The following is a 7,978-nucleotide window of genomic DNA, read 5'->3' on the forward strand; positions in this document are numbered from 1 at the left end:
AATTATTAAGGTAGCAGATGGATTTGGAGCTTCTACTTAAGTCTTCCCTCAGCACAAGAACACTTTGTTCTAATAACCTGTCACTCCATGATACTTACATTCCCGGCATGATTACTGAAGACAAAATGGGTGCATAAACAAATATGGTGAATAAAATTGATGGTGCATGGCTATTAAAAGATCTGGGGTCTTAAGGGCTTGAAGTTAAACAAGCAGCCATCTAGCAGGGAAGCAACAAAGCCCACATGAAACAAGCACACCAGCCTGTGTGATCATAAGATATTGATGGGATCAGAAGATCAAAAACAAAGGATGTGAAGGGGAGGGGTTAGAGTGGAGACCCAAAGCCCATCTGTAGACAATTGGACATTCCTTCACAGAAGGGTCCCATGGGAGAAACAATTCAGCCAAGGTGCAGTATAGCACTGATGAAACACACAATATCCCTTTGGTTCTTTAATGCTTCCTCCCACCACTATCATGACCCAAGTTTTCCTTCACAAATCCTGCTAGACCAGAATATGTACATCGGTACAGATAATAGCTTTCAACACATGGAAGCCAGGACAGATAACCCCCCAGAAACAGTAATGGGAATAGCGATATCATGAGAGGAATGGGAGGGGGGAGAAAAGGATGATGGATGTATAACAACCACCCCACACCAGGAGACCAAATAACAGAAACGTGGGGGGAATGGATACAGCAGATGGTGTAAGATATGTAATTTATCAAGACTCCACAAGGGTGGGAGAATGGGGGGAACAACAAGCTCATAGTAAGGGCTCAAGTAGGAAGATAAGGTTTTGAAAATGATGACAACATAGATACAAGTTTGCTTGATATCATTTAATCATGGATTGTTATAATATCTGTAAGAGCCTCCAATAAAATTATTTTTATTAAATCATTTTATTGGGAGCTCTTACATCTCTTATCACAATCCATACATTCATACATTCGCACATATGCCACCATCATCATTTTCAAACCATTCTCTTCCCACTTGAGCCCATGATAGCAGTTCCCATTTCTTCCCCCTCCCTTCCCCACCCGCCCTCCCCCATGAATCTTTGTAAGTTATAGATTATTATTTTCATATCTTACATTGTCCTCCATCGCCCCTCACCTACTTTTCCATTGTTCACCCTCCTGAGAGAGGATTATAGGTTGATCCTTATGATCAATTCCCCCTTTCTCTCCCCATCCTCCCCTAATCCTCCTGCTATCTCTGCTCTCATTGTTGGCCCTGGGGGGTTATCTATCCTGGATTCCCTGTGCTGCAGGCTCTTGTCTGTAGCAGTGTGCATGTTCTGGTCTAATCCAATTTGTAAGTAGAATTAAGGTCATGATAGTGAGGGGAAGGAAGCACCAAAGAACTAGAGAATAGGTGCATGTTCTATTGATACTATACTGCACACTGACTGGTTCATTTCTTCCCTGTGACCCCTCTGTAGGGGGGTGTCTAATTGTCTACAGATGGGCATTGGGTCTCTACTTCATGCCCCCCGACCCATTCACCTTAGATATGATTTTGTTCTGGGTCTTAGATGCCTGGTACCTATTCCCATCGACACCTCATAATCACACAGGCTGGTGTGCTTCTTCCATATGGGATTTCTTGCTTCTCAGCTACATGGCTGCGTGTTTATCTTCAAACCTTTAAGACCCCAGATGCTATGTCTTTCAATAGCCAGGCACCAGCAGCTTTCTTCACCACATTTACTTATGCACCCATTTTGTCTTCAGCGATCATGTCAAATAGGTGAGCATCACAGAATGCCAGAGTGTTACAACAAAGTGTTCTTGTGTTGAGATAATACTTGAGTTGAGGCCCAATGACCATCTGCAACCTTAATTCTTAACATATAGATCTAAGTACATAGTTCTATTCTCCTCTCATTATATATGTATATATATTTACGTATGTGCATGCCTGTATGTAGACCTCTATAAATATCTTTTGCCTCTTGGTTCTTTCCTCTATTTCCTTTTACTTTCCTCTTGTCTCACCATCATGTTTGGCCTTCATTCCTCGCTGCTACATTGCCCTTGATTAAGCCCCAGTAGACACCCTATGCCCTTCTCTCCATTGATTTTAGTTCACTTGTTCCTTTGCCCTGGGGTTGATTTTCCTTCCCCCTTCCTTTCTCCCACCTCCCATTCTCCATATCCCCCAGAACCATTGGTCCCATTCTTTTCATCTCTGAATTATTTATCCCACCTATCTTATCTAGATAGACATGCAGATACATTAATAAGCATGAAACCCCAGCAAAGCCAAATAAAGCAACAAAGGACGTCAAGACCAACAAAACAATAACAACAGCAACAACAACAAAACAACAATAACAAAAAGAAAGTCACTGACAAAAATTGAAAGGCCTGTAAATAGTTCAAAGTCTGTTTGTTGGCCTTTACAAGTGTTTTCCAGTCGAGTCTGATGGGGTGCCACACTCTGTCTCCAAAGTCTATTTTTGATACTCCACGTGGATTTCATCACTTTGCTCCCCTTGCTGCTCTGTTGCACGCCCTTAGTGTTTCGTCCCAGAATTATGGCATCAGATTGTGCACAATGCTCGCCCTGTGTCTCCCGTATTGTCCCCCACAGCACTATGGTTTAGTGAAGGACGTCATGTCACGTGGTGGGGGCCGGCCCTATGGTCCTCTCTGTGCGTTGTCTGCTCTGAGCAGGAATATCGTCCTCAGGGCTTGGTGGGCCAGAATGTCTTCCCCTCCCTCTCCATCCCTTTTCATTTCTCCCATGCGCTCTAATCAGATTCACCCCTATCCCCAAGCTGTAGACCCAGTGCTATCCTCTGAAGTGCATTCTTTGGGGTGCGGGTGGTGTCCACATAGTTGGGATTGGGGCCGGCCCCGCAGACCTCTCTTTTGGTACCTTGGTACATGCCGGTACCTTGGTACATGCCGGCATGTTGTATTCATGTATTGGTGCATCAGATTAAAGCCTGGTCTCTCTCTCCCTCTCCTGTGGAGCTATAAACAATAACCTCTTCTTGGGTGAATTAGTGCCCTGCTCCCCCCGCCTCTACCCATGACTTTTTTTCCCTCTTTCCTACCCCTTCTTATTAGTTGGCTGCCATATGTATCCCTGTATTGGGTTCGGCCCCTGCCATAGTTCCTGGACCTCACCCTAGAGATGTATGTACAGAGTAGCAACTTTTCCCCTATGGCTCGTTTTGTTTTGTTTTGAGCTTACCTCAGTGGACTCACGTTGTACTTGTCCTTTTTTGCTTGGCTTACTTTGGTTAGCACAATTTCCTCCAGTTCTTCCCATGCGGTGATGTGCTTCACACGTTCATCACTGCTTTTGAGGGATACGTAGTACACCATTGTATGTATGTACCACAGTTTTTAATCCATTCATCTGTTGATGGAAATTTGAGTTGTTTCCAACTTCTTGCATTGTGAACTGGGCGGCGATGAACATTGGAGCATAGATGGCTGGCCATGGTTTGTTTCTTGCTTCTTCTGAGCAGATGCTCAGTAGGGGGGTTGCTGGGTCATATGGTAGTTCAATTTCCATCCGTTTTAGGTGTCGCCAAATCAATTTCCATAATGGCTGCACATAGTTACAGGTCCGCCAGCAGTGGATGAGAGTTCCTATCTCCCCACAGTCCCTCCAACACTTGTTGCTTTCTGACTTTTTGAATTGGGCTATCTTTGAGGGTGTTAGGTGGTACCTATTTGTTTTACTTTACATTTCTCTTATGGCTAATGATGAGGAACGTGTTCTCATATCGATTTCTGCCCATGTGAAACTTCTGTTCAGGTCCTTTGCCCACCTCCTTAGTGGGTGGCTATTTTTTTTTCTTATTGTAAGCTTGCAAAGTGCTGTAGATTTTAGCAATAAGGCCTTTGTCTGATGTGTCATTGCTGAAGATGTTTTCCCTGTCTGTGGGCTCTCTTATTACTCTCTGGGTGAAGTCTTTCGATGTACACAGGTGTTTTAGCTTCAGTATATCCCACTTGTCAATTTGTGACTCCTCTGTTTTTGTATCCTTCCCTATTTCTGATAGCTTCTGTATTCCCTCTGCCAATGATTTTTTAAAAAGAAAGAAAGGAAGGAAGGAAGGAAGAGCGAGAAGTGGCATTCTGCTCCCATAAAGATTTAAAAGATTTATAGCTTTGGAAGCTCTGAGTAACCATTCTATGAGTTGAAATTGACTTGATAATGTTTCTGTTTTGTTTCATTTTTGCTTTATGTTAGAAGAAAGGGGGGATCTGAGAATCTCTAAAAGTTTAGTTGGTATCCGAAAATCTCCCATATTGTAACTAGCAGGTCAGAAGTGAGAGTGTCATGGGGATCTCCAAACTTGTCGCCGGTATCCAACATCAGGCAGAACTGGCAATCTGGAAGTCTGTAGTCTTGAACTTGTGAGCTCTGCCTCCAGAGGAGGAAGCAGAGCACATGCAGTTGGTGTCAAACAGAAGTGGAAGAGAACAAAATTGGATTGAAGCATTCATTCAGTTGAGGTGAGAATCGGGATTTGATTGAGCCACTTACTGTTAGATGCCACTCCTCCAACAAAACTAGGCTGATTTGGGTCATGAAATTAGGATGATAGGAATGAATGGTGCGTCAGAAATTTGTTAGCAAAGAACAAGTTTATTTATATGAACATTATGATGTACTAGATCCTCCCTGTGTGAAACAAAACCATGCTAAGACTGTGTGACAGAATTGTTCAAATTATAAATCCTTTTTATATACTATTCGACAAGCTTCGCCCACCCCCCCTTGCCCCATCCACCCTCCCCAAGCAGTTTGTCACAGTCGGAAACAAAAATGCCAAATGAATGGGTCTTGGGCATATCTGCTGCTCAGGGTGGAATGTTGTCATTAGGACAGTTTGAGATTGTGACTTTCCTTATAGTCATTAGCAGCATGGCTGGGATGGAGTTAGTGGTTATACTGCTAAAATCACAGAACTGATCTTGAAGTGCATTTGAATACAGAACCACCTACTTCTTTTCTGGCATGAAAGTGTAGATTTCATAGCCACTTTCTTGAAAGATTATAAAAACACTGCAAACTCATTATAGTAATGTCTAAACAACAGATTAGGATAGGTTTGTTCCTATCTGAAGATTTTCATGTCTGGTTAAATAATTTCTCTTTGCTACTTACCGTCGACTGGATACAGAATCACGTCTTCTAACTGTGTGATGCTCCATCTGGCACTAGATTGGCCTGCTCTTCAACTCTGGGGCAAAAAGTGCTGGACAATCTGGAAACAAGTTGCCCAACAATTGGCAAAGCAGAGCTTAAGATTCATAAGAGCCCCCAATAAAATGATCTCAAAAGTAAAGTAATTAATTAAATAAAAATAATTGTAAAAGGTTCATCCGAAGTAGGAACAATCAGGGTTTACAACGATCTCATTTGATTCTCATTCTCACACATGAGGTAAACATTGTTATGATACTCTGTTAATGAATGCAGGATTCAAGATTAGGGGGGAAATAAGCAACTTTCTCAAGGCATGGGTTGTGGTGGTGGTGAACTGCCAAGAATCAGCTCCCCCAGAAACCTCCCCACATACATACACAAATGTACACACTCCTTCACAAGGATATCAGACAGCCATGATCCACAGGGCATTCATTGGCTGATTTTCAAAAACCATCAGACCATTTTTCCTCAAACAAATTCACTGCCGAGTCGATTCCAACCCATAGCTACCCTTTAGGGCAGGGTAGGACGGCTCCTGTGAGTTTCCAATACTAACTGTTTACGAGAGTAGAAAGCCTTGTCTTTCTCCTGCGGAGCAGCTAGTGGTTTTGAACTGTTGAAATTGCAATTTACAACCCAAAGTTAACCACTAGTCGGCCTTAATCTGAAAGTTCCTTTGAACCCTGCATAGCAACCATCATAGCAACTCACACATGGAATACATTGACGGGGAATCGAACTTGGATTCCTGTTCGGAAGGCAAGAATTCTACCACTCAAATCAATGCCAGTGGTGGAAGAAATATAATTTAACAACCAGTTCACTGCCCTAATGACCATGTTATTTATGTATTTATTTTTCCATTTGTTTTTTAATTAAAAGATCATTTTAGGGGGGCTCTTATAACTCTTATACCAATCTATACATCAATTGTATCAAGCATATTTGTACATATGTTTCCATCATTATTTTCTAAACATTTACTTTCTATTGAGTCCTCGGTACTGGTCCCTCTTTTTCCCCTCCCCCACCCTTGTGACCACTAGATAAATTATAAATTATTATTATTTTCATATTTTACACCAAACACTGTCTCCCTTGCCCCATGGTTTCTGTTGTTCTTCTCCCTAGGGTGGGGGGTGGGGTGGGAGGTGAGGTGGGGGGTGAGGTTACGTGTCCATCATTGCAATCGGTTCCCTCTTCTTCCCCTTCTCTCCCCAGCTTCTCCCTACTCTACTGGTATTGCTACTCCCACTCCTGTTCCTGTATTCCATGTGGTGAGCTCTTATCTCTTATCTGTACCTCTGTACATGCTCCAGTCTAGCCCACAGTGAAAGGCAGGACTGGGGTCATGATAGTGGGGTGAGAAAGCCCCAAGGAGCCAGAGGAATATTGTGTGCTTCATTGGTGCTTTACTGCATCCTGGTTGACTCATCCCTTCCTTATGACCTTTCTGTGAAGGGATGTCCCTTTGTATCCAGATGGGTTTTGGGTCTCTACTCCAGCCCCCCTTGTTCTCAACAATAAGGTTTGGTTTGTTTGTTTGTTTGTTTGTTTATGGTCTTCTGATGTCTGTTACCTGGTCCCGTTGATACCTCATTATCTCATAGGCTGTTGTGCTTCTTCCATGTAGACTTGTTGCTTCTCTGCTATATGGCCACTTGTTTAACTTCAAGCCTTTAAGATCCCAGACCTATATCTTTTGATTGCTGGCCACCATCCACTTTCTTCACCACATTTGCTTATACACCCATTTTGTCTTCAGTGATTGTACCAGGAGGGTGAGCATCACAGAATACCAGGTTGTTAGAACAAAGTGTTCTTGCAATGAAGGAGGGCATGAGCAGAGGCTGAAGTCTGCCCACTACCTCAGTGTATTGCCATATAAATATATGTACCTAAGCCAATACCCCTATTTTCATGAATTAATGTATTTACATATGTACACACTTATGCTTATACCTCTATCAATAGCTTTGCTTCCTAGATCTTTCCTCTGTTTCCTTTTACCTTCCTCCTGCCCCACCATCATGCTTGCCCTTCTTTTGCCTCTTATAATTGCTGTCAACTAGATTGCTGTTGTTCCAACACCCCCAGGATCTCTTCATCCTCCTTGTTGTTGACTTAACTCCCTAGTTGTTCCCTTGCCTAATGACCATTTTAAATACCAAAAAAAAGATACACCAAAAGGTAGTTTATTATTTCATGCAACTAATGCTTAAATAAGACAATAAAATAAATATGCAAACAAGATTAATTATGAAGTTTTAAAATATTAATGAAAACATTAAAAAGTGTTATTTAAGATAGTTCCATATTGCTTCTTGATTGTCATCCTTACTTGCAACTTTCTTTGCTTTTATGCAAGCATCATCTGCAGTGTGATTTCTCTTTAACCATCTTTTCACTGTAGTGGGATCCTATTCCTTTTTCAGTAGGCCAATTAGATAATAGTCATTACGTTTGATAGATTAGAAACAGGTGACTACTTTTCTCTGGACATATTATGTTCATCTTTTCGGGGGGAGGCGAACCCTTTTTGCTTCTACTGAACTTACAGGAATTTTTCTGACAATATTTTTAGTTCCATGAACATTTTCAGGAATTGCACAAGTCAGTCATAATATTTCGTGGGAATTTGGTGCCTAACATAAAGGTGAACGAATGACAGTGAGTTACCCTCTGGTTATTTGATTCTTTTTCTCTTTAGATTACATGTTTATTTACTGAAGTAACAAACACAGAGAACAAAAATGTAGTTTTTCGTCAAAATATAAGGAA

This window comes from Tenrec ecaudatus, chromosome 1 (genome assembly GCF_050624435.1).
Source record: "Tenrec ecaudatus isolate mTenEca1 chromosome 1, mTenEca1.hap1, whole genome shotgun sequence".
In the NCBI taxonomy this organism is placed as follows: Eukaryota; Metazoa; Chordata; class Mammalia; order Afrosoricida; family Tenrecidae; genus Tenrec; species Tenrec ecaudatus.